General features: G+C 49.1%; 1 long non-coding RNA gene across 1 annotated transcript in view; it reads right to left on the bottom strand.

Moving 5' to 3' along the window:
- The window catches only part of LOC105416452 (uncharacterized), a 33,070-nt gene extending 19,082 nt beyond the window's left edge, over positions 1-13,988 (bottom strand). The window contains exon 1 of the long non-coding RNA XR_964555.2: positions 13,474-13,988. This is a non-coding gene — a long non-coding RNA (uncharacterized lncRNA). The remainder of the gene's footprint in view (positions 1-13,473) is intronic.
- Positions 13,989-20,056: the final 6,068 nt, after the last annotated feature.

Genomic DNA, 20,056 nt, shown 5'->3' with positions numbered 1-20,056 from the left:
AGCCTAAAATGTTGCAAAACGAGGCTAAGAGAAGAAAACTGCCATGTTTTTAACAGATTATCCCTTCATCATTCCTTGTTTTGTGTAAATAGTCATTTAAAGGAGAAGGATTGAGAACAGAGACATTTCACCTAATCTGGCCCATACACTGTCGCTTTCTATCAACACGAATGCCCCATCTTAAGCGTTTAGTCATGCTAGGACATGCTAAGCAGTGACTGCAATCTTCCGTTGTTTCGCAGCAGCTAAACCGCATCCCAGTAAATCGGGTCTTACTTTACAACAAGCAGAATCTATAAACAAACGTTATTCTTGATTGCGTGTAATTATCAGTGAGTAATTCCTCCATTGTCACAATCGGTTCAGGCCATTTTTCTTAATCTGCTCCTAGTTAACCGGTGGCAGCTTGAGTATCAGGAAACAACCTTTGGCCCAAGGGACGGACTACTGTACTTCCTCAATCACATCCATCCTGGGCCTAACCTTGAATGAAAACTCTGAGGAGGGGTAGGAGGTTGCGTCTTTAGAGACCAGACGGAGAGGAATCACTTACTGCTTCCCCCCCAGAGACCCCAGCGGAGCTGCACACAGGAGGGACTCAAATAGCAATGTTAAGAGGGAAGGGTCGAATGTTTCCTCTGATCACGCCATTCAGCCCTCTGCAACACTGGCCAACCAGCCAGTCAGACCGGCTGTACGAGGACGTCCACGGGGTGAAAGCACACGTGTTTTGAATTTGGCTCCTTGTAGGGCTGGGAGGAAAGAAGGGGCCTGGTAAGAGGAACCCGCCAATTCTCACTTCCTGCTTCTGCTGGAAAGGTGATCTGAGTACCCATCGTGCCCATCAACACTGAGCGCAGTGTTCACCCCACAGCCCAGGGAATAGCGTGTTCGCGCACGGGGCAGCGCACCACACTGAATCAGCCTGTCAGCACCAAAAAGGCTGGAGTTTCCCCAATGACCGCTGGAGGGTGGGGAGTAAAGCTAATCCCATTCAGTAATGCTGCCAATGCTCTCGCGCCAGAGGGATGGATAAGGTGACACCTCTTCAGGAAGTATATGATTTTTTTTTTGTTGGGAGAAGAAACACCAGAAATGAATCCTAAGAGCATTATGAGGAGCATTGACCTGAATTTGAACCGCAAACTACAGAGATTTCATCAGAAGACTGCAGGAAGAAAGCATAACCAAAGGCTGGGGTGGTGGTGGTGGTGGGGGGTGGGGTGGTGTGTGCAGGGAGAGGCCATAATTACAGGTGGCTTGTGCAAATTATCTGCACTACCTGAGTCACTTCAACTGCTTGTCGAGGAAAGAACTCCAGCTGACCTTCCCAGTCCTCCTTAGAAGCGAGTTATGACTCAACTGTGATGAGCACATTTGGCTAGTTAACGTGAAGAAACCACTCAGAAGCACCCACATGTCTGAGAGATATCTCAACACCTGACAGTCTGGAACCAGGTCCAAAGGTACTGACAGGTTCCAGAGATCTGCAGAGGAAGTTTAGAACTCAAGTCAAATGCTAAAAATAAGAAAACTGCTGCTGAATGATACCACAAAGCAACATGTTCTCCAAGTGTTTCTACTTTCAGAATGCACTTTAGGATATTCCGACCGTGCCAATACTAGTCAATGTCCCCAACAGAGGGAAGGGACTCGGCATTTTTCTTCCTTGCCCCCGTTTTTGTGGATATCTTGAATTACCATTGCTTAGCTTCTCCTCTTTCAGGCTTCAAAGACCTGTTTTCCCCTTAGAAAATCATGAGTTCTTCCCTGTATTTATGTTTTCTCCTGGTAAAACTCATCTCCTCTTCCCTGATGTGCTACCGCAACTATTTTCTGCTTCTGTTTTGCTCCTCACGGCGGACAGAATCTTGGTGCTCTGGTCCAGACAGTGGTGTGGGGGACATGCTATTTTCTTTCATGAAGCGTGGCAGTACCCTCAGAACTATTAGCGTGGGGCGGCGCTGTGCTGTTGTACGTGTTGCCAAGGCCCCAGCTCCATTGTTTATGATCCTCCGTGTCTGGATCGGCAGGCCTCTCAACTGAATTCTTCCCCCAGCATGCAGAACTTTTTAATGGTGTTGTTGCAGCAGGAGGAATGATTACATTATAAAAATACACCACACCATATGTCCCAGTGAAAGCCCAAACCGCACTGGGATACACAGCAGAATCCAGTGGGTTTTTCACCCAGCTCCGAAGCTGACACAGCCACACCGTGGCTTTGGATGCTCCGCTCACCTGGAGTCATTTCATGTAACAAATGCCCAATCAGCAAGAACCATGATGAGAGGAAAAACATTGGACCAAAGGACACATCATGGGTGAGTTTTTGCTCAAAAAAGCCTTCTGTTAGCTCTCTTAGAGGGTGATTTTAAGGATGTCCACTCTCCAAAGACTTTTCCTTACTTCCCTTGAGTCAACGCTCACTAGCCAACAGCAATTAGCTGGTGGAGCTGTTTGTTTAGGGCAATAAATGCTCCTGTAGTTGATGATGCTCGATCAACCACAAAGCGAGGCACTGTGGGAACACTGACACCTCAACATTCCAGCCAACATGGTCCGGCACAGATAAAACTGCCCCTTCCTGGTGAACCTTCCCATACAAGTTCAGCCTGGTTGGAGGCCAATCAGTTACCTTCGTCGGGCCTCGCCCTCGTTCTTACCCTCTCCATTTCACTCTCTCTGTGCTCTCCTTGTGTCTCCCGACAAGACGGAGCATGCTCACTGTAAACCCTGCCAAGGGGGGTGGAGGGGGGCAGAGAGATTAAATTTATTTTGAATTCCTTCCCCTTAATGTGGTAATTACCCCCCTTCCCTCACCTCTTCTCCGCTCTCCCAGCGGCGCAGCGTGAAGTCTTTTCGAAAGCATATCTCTTTTGTGTTTTGTACACAGAAATCTTGGCGCTCACCCAGGCCGAATCCTGAAGTTTCACAGCAGAATCACGCTGCCACTCAACGCGGATTAAACGCACTTGTGCTGGAAACTTAGGCATGAAGTCTGGGAGACGTGAGAGAAGACAAACCCAGAGACAGCGAAAATGGCTTTGAGGGTTGAGGAAACGCTTCAAAAACATGATATCATTGAACACAAACTCCTATTTCCTCCATATGGGAGTGAAACAACCTTTCGAATTAAACTCTGAGAGCTGAACGCTGAATGTAACGAGTTAAACTGGTCTGGCTTCCAGCTTTAAAACCATAATTCTTCTGCTTCTTAATCACCAATCGCATTGCTGCATCATAAGCCAGGACATTTGTGCTTAATCTCGGTAAGCAGATCATGAGTCGCGTATGTGCCTTTCCTGCGCACGATGTTGCGGAGCCATTGTTTCTGTATTCAAGGCAAAGGTCACGAGCGCCACGGTCAGAAATGTCAGAAAGATGACAAAAGTGTCCAATTTTGGGATGTAAAGCTCGTCTTGAGGAGGAGGGGATTTTTCTGTTACACTCGAGCTCTTACAGAAAAGGTGTAAAAAACTTTTTTACAACTGTTGCAAAAATAGTTTCTCCCCTCATGCGAAGTAGTTTTTGATGTAAACGCCTTAATGCAGATGTAAACAGAAACGTTCTAAGGTAAGAAACATTAAACTCGTCCATCTGGGCCCAAAAAGTCCAATAACTGAGTAATCAGAAAATGGTAATAATCACGCTTTTGACACATTTACATGCGTCTTTTACAAAACCCTTGTTCACGTGTTTCAGTCGGTTTAGCAGATTTCCTTCGGAGTCCAAACTGTATGTACGTAGTGACTTCAGAGTCGAGAGGTGAGGAGCCAGAAGTGGCCCTTCGGCATCTTTCCACTGCCGCACCCACCACGTTGGTTCTTCGCCTGAAATCCGATAACGGTTGGATTTTTACGGCCACGTAAACGGGCTAATTGATTCCACTGATGAGTTTCTTCTGTTTTCAGCAGGTACTAGCTAACAGCAGCTAGTGTCTAATTCTACTTTTAATCACCATCTTCTGTCGCCATGAGCGCCACCTCCTGAGCGCAGTTTATCTCCTGCAACCACTCAAACACACCGAAAGTTCACATCAAACCATGACAGACATGTTTTCTACCATGGTCACAGGAACTAAAGCTGTGCCTGCGTCCCGTGATCTCCTGCTTTCCATGGTGGAGGGGTGGTGAGTGGTGGGGGTTGGGGGGGAGTAAAAACAAAAAGAGGAAGTGAATGGCTGGTGAAGGAGGTGGCAGAACACCAAATGTTTACTTCCTGTCCTCTGTTTTGGGATTAAAAATAGATCTTCAGAGGGACTTGAGACTTTGTTTGGCATCCAAGAAAAACGTGGGCTATCAAGGACCCTCTCTCCGGGCGGGATGAGAGGAAGGCCCCTGTAGTGAAGACTCACTTTTTCCTCCACCGGTAGCTCCAGTTAAGAGCTCAAACTCTTTCCATCAGCCTGCCGAACAATGCTGGACTCAAATATCTGGACCTCTTCATGTTCCTCTGAAGAGCGGCCCGGGGGCCCGTCCACGCAGGCATCTAATCCCTTCTTTTTACGGAGTTTTTTTTTTTTTTTTGACTGACAAATAACGAGAGCAGGAAAAGTTAGCTTACTGTGACTCGGCTGTACTGCATAACGCGCACACACACACACGCACACACAGTGACAGAGCTCCAGCTGTGCCACTGACAGTGATGCAGGCGGATGCTAAAGCCTTTAAAACGGGGCAGGAGTTATCGGCGCCGTGCCTCGTGCTCTATATTTGATTTCCATAGCGATAGCGTCGTTTAGCGTGAAATGCAACACGAGAGTGCCGCCTTGACCTAAACGCAGCAGCCAGCGAAACACCGCCTGGGTTTGGGTGGGTTTTTTTTTTTTACAATATAGGGTTTCGCTGAGAAGGCCTGTTATGAGTCCTTCTCTGAGGCGCCGAGGAAAGTGGGGAAAACAGAACCTGCCTCTGGTTTTGGGCCTCTCGCTCCCTCTGCACAGGTTTGTGTGTTTATACGTTGTTGATCCTGAAGGTTGGCGCGTGGCTTTCCATCACAACCGGGTCATTCTTCCAGATAAATGTCTATTTGTCTGCTTCCAGCTCAAATCCTGGTGAGGAATAAACCGGCCCCAAAAGTAAGACGAGCTTTTCAGTGGCGCGGTGGATCCGGATCGGTCGGTCGTTATTCACGTCTACAGGACCAGATCGGCGAGGATCAAATCTGGCTCAAATCTGCCGTCTCTTAGGTATCGGTGGTGGTTCTGGATATCAGAGCTCAAAGAATTTGCTCCCTAAAACTGGACAATTGGATCGAAATGGGTGAAAATAGACGGGCGGTTCTGGTGGTGAGGCCTACAGGACGGGATGAGGGGTCGAGCCAGGGGCTGAAAGCTGAGCTCCAGCTTTCTTTTTTTTCTTTTCTGATGGATTGGTACAGACACGGGGGAAACTCTACACACTGTTTATTTGACCACGCTTCCCGCGCGCACGTATCGTATTAAAAACCACGAGTGTCAAGAGAGGAGACAGAAGAAAAGGCCTCTTTCCTCCCCTCGACAATACCCGAGCTGTTCGGCCTGATCGGGGACCACGAACGCTTCCGTGTGTCACTCACCTCGCCGCCACGGCGTATAGACGCGCACGCACGCACGCACGCACGCTGTATACACCTAAAGTTGCTACAGCCCTACACCTGGTGAACAGCAAACAATTATTAAGCCATCAGGCAGCTAAATCCAGGTGGTGAAAGCACCATAAAGGCATCATTAGGAGCAGCAGCTGGCAAACAGGGCCAACGGGTTCAAAAGGTCACCAAGTCGCTCAGTCCAAAAACAAAAAGAAACGCCTCGTTCAGTCCCCGGCCTTAAATCTGTTCCCGAGACAACCTGTAAGGAGATTTTTTTTTTTTTTTTTTTTAAAGGCCGGGTCACATGTTTCACTGCTGTTTGAATAATCAGGTACAAGTAAAACAAACAGGCACCGAGGGGACGTTTGAGGAGCTCAGCAGCCAAACTCAGCGTAATAAGTGTTCATTAGATTTAATAGGCTGGCTTCAGGACCAAAACGAGACGAAGACCAGGAGAACACGGCCGTCTTATGTAAATAAACCCCCCAAATCCTTCACTCTCGTCGCACACACAAGCAGGAAGTGAGAGTCGATGCCATCCCGATCGGACTGATTTGAATCCTGAAGGAGTTACCAAAATAAAGGCATGTAAACTTCCAGAATAAGACGCTCGGTCAAAGCTAGAAAAGGCAGATGTCCTCTGAGCATGAACCAGCGCACGCCTGCGGACGGTGGCACATCTTGATCCCACCTGATCCTGACGAGCTGCTACCAGATGGCCCCCACAGCTCGGGCCCTGAACGTAAACACGGCTCGGGTCTGGCCGAGGGGAGGGAACCCCCGTTTATTTATGGACACGTCTGGGTCTGGGACACCCGTATGGAAAGACAGATAGAGGAGGGACAAAAGAGGGAGAAGTTGGACGAGGCCGTGTGGACGGCCCACCTACAGCAGCTAGCATTTTAAAAGCAACGGCACGCTAAAGCGACAAGCTAGCCCATCCAAATGTGACATCAGACCGCGCCACCAACACGCCGGCGGCACACTTCCGCCTCCTGGGGGCGGTAAAAGCATAGTGAGGGGGTGAGGTCGAGGAATGCGAAGCATTGTTCCGTACGCTCGGCATAAACCATGAAAAGACACTATGACCGCGCCAGCTCCCTTCATCTTTGCCTCGGCCGTATCGGCTCGATCTCCAGTTTTACAGTGCGGCTTTACAGCTTAATGGCCGCAGGGACCCAGACGGCGCGCGGCGGGTTTATGGCCCCCGCAGCTCCTTTACGACTGGGCGAAATGTCATCACTTGACTGTACGTCAGACACCGGCGGGAGGAGGCCCGGACGTTATCTGGATTACTGTCGGAGCAGACTCCCAGACTAGGAAAGCGGTCAGCGTGCCCGCGGGAGGCGGGGGCGAACCGGTGCGTCAGGAGAGCGACTCCCAACACCTTTTATTTGTTTTATTTGTGTGATATCAGGTCACTAATGCCAGCAGGTCACCGCCAACGCTCTTTACCCGTCTCAAGTGGTGCTGCTCATAAATCCCAGGCTCGGTTGGCCCGGCATCCGGACCCAGCATTACGCCATCACGGCCCAACGCGCGAGCGGCCTCGGCCAGCGGGGGCCGCGCTGCCTGGTCGTGCCCAGGCTAAAGAGGTTTTCCATAACTTCCCAGACCCAGCACCTGTTCTGGAGTCCGGATGTCCTACACGTGTGTTTGCTGCAGGTGTTTTTGTGTTTCTGCTCAGAAAATAAAGGTCACGCTTGGCTCAGTGCCGCCCCCCCGCTAACATCTGGGCGTGTCCCTGGCGGACGCTCTCCTGGGAACCTGGATGAGGGCGTCCTTCGGCTCTACATCCGCGGTGTCCCAGAGCAGATCGATCTGATCCAGGAACAGCAGGTCGATCACAGGAACCAGGAAGTGCCGTCACGCCTCAGACACGTGCCGCAGGGCTCCGTCAACCTACAAACTCCGATTTCTGCATCGTTCCGAGTTCTATGAGAAGAACGGAACCGGAACACCTCACGGGTGTCCTGTCCTCACAGGTCCTGCCGTGCGTTTAAAGCACGTGCAGCAAATGTTTTCCTCTTTGCTCTCCTGCAAAGTGCAGAAGAATCCGGCGTCAATGATTAACCTCAACAGTCGACAAAGGTTTACACGTCTGTGAGGGAGCCAGACTTCCTCCTCGCTCGCCCTCCCAAACCTCCGCTGCATCACCTTTGTGACAAACAACAGCGGCAGGAGAAAAAAATCTCTCCTCCAGCTCCTGGCGGAGCCACCTGCCTCCTGCCGACAAGTCTGATCAGGTTTGGGTCTGAGCTCGCCCGCGGTGGTTATAAAAAGCTGCTGAAGGATTTAGAAGATCGATTTTTTTTTCAGAGATGGGAGAGGGAGATAAGCTGTAGGGAGCTGTGTCGCAACCGGTGACTCCTGTTACCGGTTAACAGCACCCGCACTAGCATGAGAGCTATCATGCTAACCAAGGAATTACAACAGCGATGTGAAAAAAAACAAGTGGGAGCTGCGACACACTCGCAGGTGTGGCCGCATTAGGAGCTCAAATCAGCCGTGTCGACGTGCTAAAGGCGACATCTGCCACACGTGCACGTGTGAAAAGTGGCGAAAGCGACTAAAAGGTGTGCAACGCGTGGTTTATACAGATAAAACCAACAAAAGGCAGATTAGAAATTCACTTTTTGCAGCACCTTTCCTCCCATGACCCGGTTTCCTATAATCCCCACCTGACAGGAACCTGAATAGCAGCATACTCTCAAGTGCGACTCGTCAACACTCAACAATGTGCTGTGGCACAAAGAGGAAAGAGACACGCTTCAAAAAAATTAAAACTTTGACAATGAAGCTTGCGGTGTAACTATAACAACTACAGCTACAGGCCCGACCTGTGCCCTCTAACCTCTGAGCAAAAGACACATAATAACTCTGCTGATTCCGCAGCATTCCAGCCAATCAGGCGGCTCGGAGCAGCGGCAGATGTACAGAGAGGACAGTTAGATTTATTGAAGTTCACCGGGGTTTATCAGTGTCGGAACAATCAGGCGGACACAGCTGCTTTGATCTTCAAAGACAGATGAGCCACAATGAGGGGCAATAAGAAGATAATAACACCAATCTGCGTCCATTACACCACAGATCACAGGGGAAGTTTGTTTTCCCCTAAACCGAGGCAGGCCCCTTTATGATCCCACAGTGCCATCTAGTGGGCGAACCCGGAGCTGATGAGCCGGAGCTCGGTTTATAGGGCGAAGGGAGACGCGCATGAAGCAGCAACGCACTTTGGACTTGCTACAGGAAATTCAACTCCGACCAGATGATTAAAAAGAACATTTAAATCAGTGACGGCGATGTATTCACTTACAGCGATACAACTAGTGAACTTGTGTGTTTAAGCTGTTTTTGTCCATTTTCAGGAACATTATTATCCTGTTTGCATCAGCTTCTCAAGCAAAATCCTGAAATTTTTTTATTTGTTTTAGTTTAAAAGGATTTTTGTTTTGTTTTTTAGCTAAGTAAATCTTACAAATTTATGAAAAGTGAGGTTGGAGTTATGCACTTAAAACCTCACTTGACCACTCTAATGGGATTTTTTTTTATTAAGATTAAATTTGATTAAGATTAAGATTAAGATTAAGTTAATTCAAAGGTTAATTGGGGGAACTGCCCTCATTGTATAATGAAGACATAAAAAGAAGTCCAAGATTCCACAGTGACACATTGTGATTAGGAGGGAAATAAAAACTAAATATGAAATCCAATACGTCACGCAAGATAGAAATCTTTATTTTATTTTTTTTTAATTCTTCATTCTCAGATTTCATGGCAGTGGATCGACAGTCACTTCCTGGAGTAACTGTGGAGAAACACTGACATCTAGCGGACAACATTAGGACCTGCAGCATCTTTCTGACGGGAAAAAGCAAAACTGTAGAGATTTATAAAAACGTGTATAAATGACGACAACATTTCCACTTATTTATTCATCCCATCCTCATCCTACGATGTTTCGAGCTCTATAGATGATACAACATCAGCCTGGAGCCTCATTAATACAGTGGAGGAACTCTTCTCTCTAGCTGCGGCTCAAAGACGTGCAGTCCCCTTTACGCTCCACCGTAAACCAAATTACAATAGTGGGTTTACATGACTAAAACAAGGAGCTATAAATTATAAATTGGTTTGTCTGTACATTTGTCAACGTAGTGAACGCATGTAATTATTTCCAATATAATTGCATTTGCCTGTACATTCATATGGAACACTTAAACAACGTGACTTTGACTACTATCCCTTAACTTCAATGCGTCAATAAAGCCAAACCTTTATCATTTAAAAATGTAAAAAACACTTCTCTAATTTAAAATATTATTAGAATTGCGGTTGAATTCTAGTTTGGATTTTAGATTTCGTTTCTTATTAATAAGCAAAAACATTTTACATTGTGATTTTGTAATAATGATCCTTATGATAATGATAAACTGATTTATATAGACATACACAAGTAAAGGTTTAGTTAGGAAAAGGTAACGTGCACTTTGCAATATTTACACGTGTAATCACTGTAAAACTATCAAAGATAATATATATAATCATAAGAAAAAGAGAAACAATAAGATCGCGGACGTTACATTAGCGCTACAGCTGTGTTGTGGTCATCAGTGGAACTGCAGCCAGATAAATTATGTTGTCATAAGCCACAATGTCCGCAAGAGGGCAGCACAGTCTAACAAAACCACGAGACGTGAGCACTGACGTGAGCACTTTCTGTATTTTTGACACGTTCTTTTTCATCTTGAAAAACAAAAAAGTTCTCATCGTCTGCATATTTGTATTAAGGTCTGAATCATTTTAGAATGTGGACAAAAAAATCCAATAGGCAGTATCACTCTATTCTATTCTTATTTCAGTAGAATGATAATGCTGTTTGACAAGCCTGACAGCCTCCAGTCCATCTAGATAACAGCAGTGTCCTCATGTCTTCTGTCCCCATATCTGGAGGTTCGTGTGCACACAACTGTGTCCAGCTGCACTTTCACGTGTCAGAAATCCGCCTTTTATAAGAGCAAATTACAACCTTAATGCATTAAATCTCTTAACATTACAAGCATCCTCAATACAAGCAAAGAAGGAATGCGCACACACACACACACACACACACACACACACACACACACACACACACACACACAGTCTTTCAAGGAGCTTGGTGGTCTGCCGTGTCCCCGGGAGGTCACGCAGGAAATTTCACGCTCCTCTTCACACTGAAAATGTCTCCTTTATGCTGCCAACTTGGGGGGGAGGAGAAGCGAGAGAGTGTCTTGTTGTGGGGAGAAAGGAAAATGCTAAATTAGGATGGCGTTCTCGTGTAGGTGTGACTCGCCATTGGCAGGGCTCAGCCAGCAAAGTGAGGACTTAATGTGGTGGAAGCTTTGCTGGGATGGGACAAAGGGAGGAGAAAAAATCCCTCCTAAAGGAGAGAATGTGTGAGGGCAGTTTGAGAAAAAGCACCTGAAGGTGTCTCCATTCACACCCCCGGGGGGGTCCAGAGCGAGAGGGGGCTGCAGCCCCATGTCAGCATCCCATATTCACCTCTGCAGGTCTGCATGAGCGTGAGAGGGAGCTCAAGGACGAGTGAGTGACTCCACACTGCAGCTTTATTCACCTTTAGGCACAAGAACCAGGGACACTGGCAGACCAACTGGCTCTGCCTCCCAAATGGGGGAAAACACCTTCCGTTAACCCTAAGCCCGACACACACACACACACACACTTTAAGCTGTGGTTTCCTTATAGGAAATCAGCATTCTGCTGCCATAACACCAGCAGCATTTCCTTCTCCGCTGCGCCTCCTCAGGAAAAAAAAAAAACTGTCCCGGGGACAACCGTGAGGACGAGACCCACGGAGACCTGGACAGGGAGGCTGTGGGGACGGGTCGGCGTGGCGTGTTAGCCTGCTGCTCTGTGACAGCTGAGGAGAACATTAAATCACACAAAAAAATCATATAAAGCTGCAGGATTCCAATAAGCTACCCAAAAGCCTTTATTGAAACACACACTTTCAAGCAGCTTTTCAAAGCCCCCTGCTTCACCCCCCCCCCCCCCCCCCCCCCCCCCCCAACACACACACAAACACATCAGCACAAACACATACACCTCGAAACAAAGGTGCCATTTTACTCAGGAAGGGTCAGCAGTTCTCTCCATCAGACAGGGGCTTGTTCTTGGTCAGAGGCTGCTGCCCAATCTCAGGCCACCCTCCCCTGGCTCCACCGGCCCCCTCTGGCCCCCCTCTGGTCCCCACCGCCCCCGTAGACAAGCTCCCCATTGTTCCTGCACTACTAATAAATGACAGTTCTCCTGTTCAGACAAACTTTAGAGCTCATTCTAAACACACACGCCGTACAAATGGCGCTCCACGCGGTCGGGGGGACGCGAGGTTTCTCATGAGGCTCGCGGACCCAGCTGGTTCTGGTCGGCGGTCAGAATGCTGTCCCCTCAGCAGAGACCTGGGTCAGCAGCAGGTCGGCCGCCGCCGTCACCTGCGCCCAGCATCAAAGCCACACACGTCTCGCACCCTTTAGAGAACGGAGTTTAGACGTGATTAATCACCACTGGGGTTAAGCTCATAAACACACCATTAACGCGCTCCACCGCAGCAACTTGATCTGTTTACCTAAACCCCGGCGCTGTGGACCCTGCCTCTGTGGCAGGCCTGGATTAGCCTGCTGGTGGGGGGTGGGGGGGTTGACCTGATCCACATGTCTGCTATGGGACAGGTCACCTGACCTTAACTCATCAGGGCCGTAAACGCAGCTCTTTGGCTCTCGTTTGCCCCCCGTTAGCATCCCGAGCTGAGAGGAACCAGCGTCATTATTCCAGCCGCTCGGCGTTGAAATGTAAACACGGGGTTGTCGGGCGGGTTGGAGGCCGCCGTGTTTGCATCTGCGCCGCGGTTCACCGCAAGAATATCAGGTGACGGCTGAGCCGGCACGCTCATCCCCGTGAGAACGCCAAGGGCCGCCTCGGCGTTCCCGGCTGCAGATGTAAACACGGGCGCGTCGGCGACGCCGCTTTGATGCCACGGGAGCCGACCCCGATAAACCCGGCGGTGGGCCGACGCGCAGCTAGCTGGGCTCAGGAAGGGAGGGGGGGGGGGTTCCCGCTCCGCCATTCAAACGACAATAGGAGGAGGAGGAAGACGTGGAGAGGAGCAGAAACGCCGCAGTGTTTCGTCAAGGCCCGTCGCTGACACAAAGTCGGCCTTTGTCTCCCTCCCAGGATGCCAGATAAAGGAATTCTTGTGCGTCGGGGGCTCTGACCGAGTTTATTTGACACTTCAGCTCCTTTTGTGAAGCGAGTGTCCCACCGTCAATGCCGGCCATGAGAGTCACTTGGCATTAGACAGAGGGTCCCTCTTCAGGGGAGAAAGGGGGTCTTGTTTGGAGAAGATTCTCTCTCTTTTTTTAGTGGAGGGGGGTGCGTGGGTGGGTGCTCGGGCCCTTCGCTGCACTGTATGCTCACAGATAGCGGGGTTCTGTCCTCTATGACCCAATAGGGCCCTGGTTAACGAGAACCCACAAACGGTGACGACCCTTAACCTGTGGGGGGGGACATCTCGGCAGAGCAGGTGGACCACTGGTTCTGATGACTGGATGATTGAGTGGGAGCACTAAATAAAGGAGGGGGGGGTGGGGGGGCCCTGTGAGTGGTTCTCCCAGGTGAACCTCAACATGACGCGCACGCCCACCTTCGAGCACCACCTGTGAGATCCAGCAATTTGGAGATGTAGGCCAAAAGGGCGTGTAGGGAGATAATGACGGGACCTTTGGACAAAACAGCCATTGTCACACCGCTTTATTTATGTTTTCGGTGGAATCCTCGCTTCAACCCCCCCAAACCAAAACAATGGGCAGTGCCCCTGCGGATCATCATGTTTCAGTGGAGTACCTGCTGGAGGAGATGTCACGCTCCAAAACGCGGCTCCTCTGCCGAGCTTGACAGGAACATCCCAGAATATCCCTGTTGCTCTGTCAAAATCCACAGCGAAATAAGGTGGTCTCGCCGCGGCCCCGGCCATCCGTGACGGCGGTCGGGACGTTTCCTCTGTCCGCCAAACGTGTCCGGCAGCAGGAGGGCGGCAGCGGCCCGTTAATCCGACAGATTCCCAGCTGCTCAAGGTGAAGCCACCATCCGGATTAATCTCAGGAATAAGATAATAAATCCTCCACGTGCGTCCCGGCTGCGGGTGAACCCTCAGTGCGGACAAAGAAACGCAGCGACGGTTTGTTTAATCCATTGGTCCATGAATAATCTCCGGTACGATTCGGGTTCCGGGAGCTCCTCCTCAGGTGTCCGCTGCTGCGGTGTCCTCCGCCGGAGCCCCGGAGCCGCGTCCCTCGCTGAGAGCGACGCGCCTCCATCCGCAGCCTGAGACGCACTGAGCCATAGTTGGACAGCGGCAGCTGAGCACATGCTGCTCTCAGCTGACGTAGCGCGCAAGGCATGACGGTACATGGAGTTCGACATGGTCCATGCTGAAAAACGGGAATAACGACTCAAATTAGACACGTGCAGTGTAAAAGGAAATAGTAACAAATGCAATAATAAATGTAATAAATAGTGGCATAAAGGTTCTATTAACATTTGTTTTTAACCAATCTGTTGATCCCTGATGTTAAACTTTCATTTAAACTCATTTCATTTAAATGTTCACCCAAAACTTGTTTAACTTGTATAACTGCAAATAGCAACTTTTATTTATTTATTTATTTATTTAGTCAGTCAGTCAGTCAGTCAGTCAGTCAGTCAGTTAGTTAGTCAGTCAGTCAGTCAGTCAGTTAGTTAGTTAGTTAGTTAGTTAGTTAGTTAGTTAGTTAGCTAACGTGAACAATAATCTATTGTTTCCAAAAAATGTTTCGATTTGACTTTCGTGTTGGTATTGGTGGTTGGTAGGATTTCACATTGCGTGTGAGCCGTGTGCGTGAGTAATAATGATAAAACGTAACCATGGAGACACACAGGGATGTCAGCGCCTTGAGTCACCTTCCAATGAATGAACCTCTTGTTTTTCTCACCTCACTTTCATGTTCTAACTGCCTCCGGGCTTGCTTCATTTATGGGATCGCGGCTTCCCCAAAATGTCAAAGCCAGGAGTGGATTCATGGGACCTTTGTTTAATGTCTGAAACCTAAAGGAAACTTTCAGAAGTAAGACGCTGGAATGAATCCAAAATCAGTCAAAGTACTGGAGTGATTTTGATTGATGAGGTGGCGTTTTGCAGCAACTGTGGGGGATATTCATGCACCATTCCTCATCTCTAGTCACACCAACGTGCACTCTGAACAGGTGAGGCTCCGCTCCAGTTTATCCTCTCTTCCACATTTTGGCCGCGCTCCAGCGCCACCCTGGAGTACCTGTGCACGACCCCGTCCGTCGCAGGTACCTGATGCCTTGCATGTGTGCAGGGGTTGAGGAGTTGCAGGGTTGCGCGCACATAGCATTGCGTGACTAGAACTGCTGATGAAAACACAAAGACATTGTTTTCAGTGATCAAACCCCCTTTATAGTAACTCAACAACATTCCTGTCTCGCATTCCAAAGCCAACACTGCTGTGAGAAGTTTTTTTTTTTTCCTTTCCTTTTGAGGAAAGTCGACATTTTTTCTGGTTCACTGTTTTGACCCTGCAGATGCTTTAATCATTAATCAAGGCTGCGCTGAGGAGCAATTATATGACGAAGGTAATAAAGAGTCTATTGTCTCCTACAAACAGATGCAAATCACTGCAGCTGCATTGTTATGAAGTGTGTCTACAGGCTCATCTTCCTGTGGTCTAAGTAGCATCTGTAGCTACGTGCTAATACGTGCACATATGTCCTCCAGATCGGCGCGACACGGATAACCACAACCAGAGAGCTGCGAAAGCTACGAGGTTGTGTTTTTAATGTGTCACTATACCAGGTACTGATGTGGAGACGCTGGTCCAATCACCCGGCGACAAGGCCGTGGCGATCACCTGGTGTTTGTGGCGGCGGAAGCAGTGACCTCCGCAACTTCTGCATTCAGCACACAAAACAATGGAGTCAGTCATATCCCCAGTGCGCGCTCTGAGAGTGATTAAGACTAAAGGACGTTCATTACTGGCCCGGCTCAGACAGAGAGGGGCTTCAGGGCTGAGCTCTTGTGTTGGACTGTTTGGACGTCCTATCCCCCTTGTATCTCTTTGACTACCTCCAACACAAGGCTCCATTCAACCAGGCGGGGAACAAATGTTTCCTTATGCGGCTTCGAGGGCCCGAGCCGTGGCGACCGGATAAAAGGCCCAAGCTCACGGGCCCGAGCTGCGAGCTGTTTGAACACGTCTACAGAGTCTGTATCAGGTGGAGTGGCTGACCAGGGAACAGTAACTTTGGCCCCCGCCGCTGCTCACCCCTCCTAATTTCCCACTCACCGGTGTTATTATTTCTACAGCCAATTTAAATCCGGGAATATCAGCCAGGATTCCTGTGGTCGGATCCCACACTTCCGCCTGGCTTTCCGGACCCTCCGTGGGAAACTGGGCCTGGGGGAGGTGAACCAGGGTCACGGTGTGGACTATTCATTTAACAAAATACTTGAAAAAACCAGGAGTGCTTGCTGATGTAGATCGTTCTTTGGCATGATCGGAATCCATGCTATGAGACAGAGCTGGACTCCTCCCTACACCTCAGGGAGTCCCAACACTCCTTCGGACACCCCCTGTGATGTAATTCTTTCATTTTGGGGCGGAATGTTAAGTTGTTTTTGACTCCTTAAGTCCATCTAACAGAGGTCCTGATGCTTCCTCATACATGTTTTCCCACTGCAGGACAAATTAAATGACCTTTAAGGCCTGGATTGGCTGTGGAATTCCACCTCACAGGAGGCAACAAAGGACGTGGCAGTGGAGGGGGGGGGGTCCTTTGGACCTGGAGCCTTAAACTGGTGTTTCCATGAGAGATATCATTGGTTTATTGGGCTGCTGTGTTCAGGAACGCATGTTGTAAATGTCAGATAAAGTACTGAGCAGAGTTTTATATCCTTCACAGAGCAGCAGATTTGCACGAGTGCTCAGTGAGTGTTCAACACCGATTTAAACCGAGTTAGCAAACAGAATGCACCGGGTTCATGTGTGAAACGTGACCGTAATCGGCCTCCGGAGGTGTGTGATTCGTGTGCAGGCAGCTGTTAGTGTGGCAGGGCTATGCGTGACTAGGAGAAATACACCTGTCTCTGTGCTCAGGTATGGAGGGGGAGCCGGCACGCAGGGGCCTGCCGGCTGAACAATGCTCCCTATTGTGCCTGCAGACGCTCGCAGGAGAGGAAGCCCTGAGCTCAGTCTCAGTGTAGCTCCCTCGCCCTCGCTCGCTCTCTTCACACAGCGTACAGCAAGTCAAATTTATTTATAGTACACACAACGCACTGACCGCAGGCGCCCTGGGCTAAATCCCAGTAACGCTGTCTTTTACACGCAAGCTGCCTGTCAGAGCCATGACTGACAGGCGCGGCGTCCAATCAAAATGAAGAGTAGCTCAGGCTACAGTTTTTTTAACTCGACTCATAAAAATGAGATTGAATGGAAAAGAATCTTTCGGCATTTGTAAAGTCGGAGTGGAGAGCAGGCTGCCCTCATTCGTTCACTCGCTGATCTCTGGTCACCTTGTGGTCGCCAGGAGAACATGCAAACCAAGGACAAAATTAATTAGCTTAATTGCCACGACGCAACGACGCTAACTGCTGGCGAGGCTCCCGGGGAAGCCAGCCATTGCCAGGCTTTTGTTCTCAGCTGAGATGAAGCAGCCATGAGATGGAGAGGGGGAGATAGTGGAGATCTGAAGACAGCAGGAGACAGAAAAGACAGACAGAGAGACAAGACAGCCAGACAGACGTTCAGAGAGGAAACCAGAGAGGCCATCGGCCCCCCCACTGGGCCTCTCCCACAGTTTCCACATAGTTTCTCAGCCCGTCTCGATTTGTTGGCGAATTATGATGAAATATGACCAACCACGGAGGGGGCGAGGGGAAACGAACAAACGTCTGCACTGGGCAACTTGGAATGGGATGGACACGCATCCTGTCCACAACGTCCAGCTGTCTCACAGATGCCGGTCGGTTATTTCAGTGATTTGCTGCATAAATTTGGGGCAGGAAAAGACGCTTTTATCCACTTTCCAAAACACTTTTCATGGAAATCCTCACAGGACTTTATCTGTTTCTGTTAAGTTCCCTGAAGTGTAACACCAGCAGTGTCTTTCATGACTGCGTGCGCGCGTGTGTGTGTGTGTGTGTGTGTGCTCTCACTGACTAATGCAATACAGTCTTCATAAAGGTAGTATTGTTAAGTTGCGTGCGAAGCTCATGCTTCAGGCTTTGGTTCCCGCCCACCCCTGTAAACCACGGCCTTTTTTTTCCTTCTCCTTTTTTCCCTTCTACACCTTCCCCTTTCTTTTTGTTACAGGTAAACATTTGATGTCCGCACGCAATCCCAGGAGAGTCTCCTCCCCTTGTTCTCTCCTCGCCTCCGTGGCTTCGACTTTGGTGTTACTCACACACGCCTCTCATGGACTTACTCACCCGTTCTCACTCGCACGCCTGCTGCTCCTTCACACATGCAAAGCAGACGTGCAAACCTTCCCTCCCCATTCCTCTTTGCACTGACTCAGCACCTGCTCCACATCGAGGTCAATCAGTGCATTTTCACCACGCGTGAAAAACACAAATTATAGCTTCAATCCGACTATAAGTGGACATCTAAACACGCTAGTCCGAGGATGTGGAAGCTCTCTCTTTTTTCCCTGCGTACATTTACTTGCTCAGCGTAAACTAGCTATGTGCAGAATTGACTGTGGCATCTTGTCCAGAGTCGTCAATCGTCCCATTTTATATGCAGCGGAGAGCCAACGAAGATGTCCTCCTCCTCCGCAGCACTAGGTGGCGATATGCGTCTTTTCAGCAGGTTAATCCAGCCACCTTTCTGGTTGACATATTATGTCGCTTTATAAACAACCACAGTGAAACCACACTTTTCTTCATCTCGTCCGTAATGTAGGTTTATTGTTTAATTCATTCATTGATCGATGCCTATACATGCCGAGGCAAAGCCATTTCCAATCACATTATCTGTGTGTCACATTCGGGCACCGACATCAGTCGGACTAACTTGTTTACATGCACGTCAGTTTTCTAGTTACGGTTGGATTGGGGCAATAATGTGTTTATATTGTCAACAGAACTGAATAAGCCCTGACCGAATCCAGGTGTTCCAGGGTGAGATGTGGGCTACGACCCCGCCAGCGAGTCCTTTTCCTCCCAGCTCTAATAGTTCTGCGTCTGTTCTCAAAACTTGTGCATTTTCGTTCCTCGCAGCAACCTCGCAGGAACCTTTGCGGCTCCGTGGGTCACTGCAGCGTGACCCTGAGCTTGGCTCCCAGCAAACATACATGAATAAGATCCAAAGCATTTATTGGGGCATGCGAGCGATTATAATCTCACAGATGTCGAACAGTCGGGGAAGGTGCTAAAACAAGTTGGAATCATGTGTTCTCCGGCTCTGCCAATCTCAGTCACGCACAGCTCATGAGCAACGCTGCACAAACCTGCAACCTTTGTGAGTGGAGGTCTTCACGTCACATGCAGCCACGACCATCCCGGCCGTGCGTTTAATCAGTGTTGCTGAAGATTGGAGCAGATGTGCGTCTGGTTTCAAACACGACCACAAGTGGATGCAAAAAAAAAAAGCTCCTTTTTTTTAATTCCCAGAATGGAAGAGTCAGACCCATGCAGGGATAAAAGAAATTATTTCAATCCCTACATTGTTGTGTCTCCTATGATAATTGCAGCCGCCGCTCTCTTTCACCAGGCTTTTGGCTCCATCCAAGCAGCCCAATTAGCAGCTCTTCTGAGGTGCAGTGTATTATGCAAACACAAACAGTTACTGTACCAGCATGAGCGGCTCCCATGGCGACCCCGCGACAAGGCTACGTATATTAGATTTGTTGTGCTACAACAAGTTACCTATTGTTGGGCTGCTCTGGAAAAGCCATTCAAACAAGATAATCTGTCTGTTTCTCGTCATCGCAGCGCACAAACAAAACACTGGGACAAAGGGGCTGTTTGATCGGTCATATGTGGCATTACTGCATGCGGCCGGACGGAGAACAGTCAGTTAGTTCCAGATCTGGAAACCAGCACCGATGCAAATTTACAGCCCCCCCCTTTTCCACTTTCATGCCCAGTTCACGCGTCGCTCACTGATCTCATCGAGCCGCCGAATGACAGCCGGGTCAGGGCTGTGAAAGAGGAGCATTGTCGTCCGCCGCTGCGAAAGGTGTGCTAGCCTGGAGACGCACCAACAATGAGCCTCAGTGGCGACGAAACACACTTTCACTGCAAATTCATTCCACATGGCTGCTGAAGGAATCATTGTTCCTTTTTCACTCCCCTACAATAAATGGCCGAGCAAATGCTGCAATGTGCACGGCAGCTGTAAACAGCAGCGGACGCGTTTGGAACCTT

The sequence above is a fragment of the Takifugu rubripes genome, chromosome 5, assembly GCF_901000725.2.
Source record: "Takifugu rubripes chromosome 5, fTakRub1.2, whole genome shotgun sequence".
NCBI lineage: Eukaryota > Metazoa > Chordata > Actinopteri > Tetraodontiformes > Tetraodontidae > Takifugu > Takifugu rubripes.
Note: the sequence above shows the minus strand (reverse complement) of the source record. Positions and strands in the feature narration are given on the sequence as shown.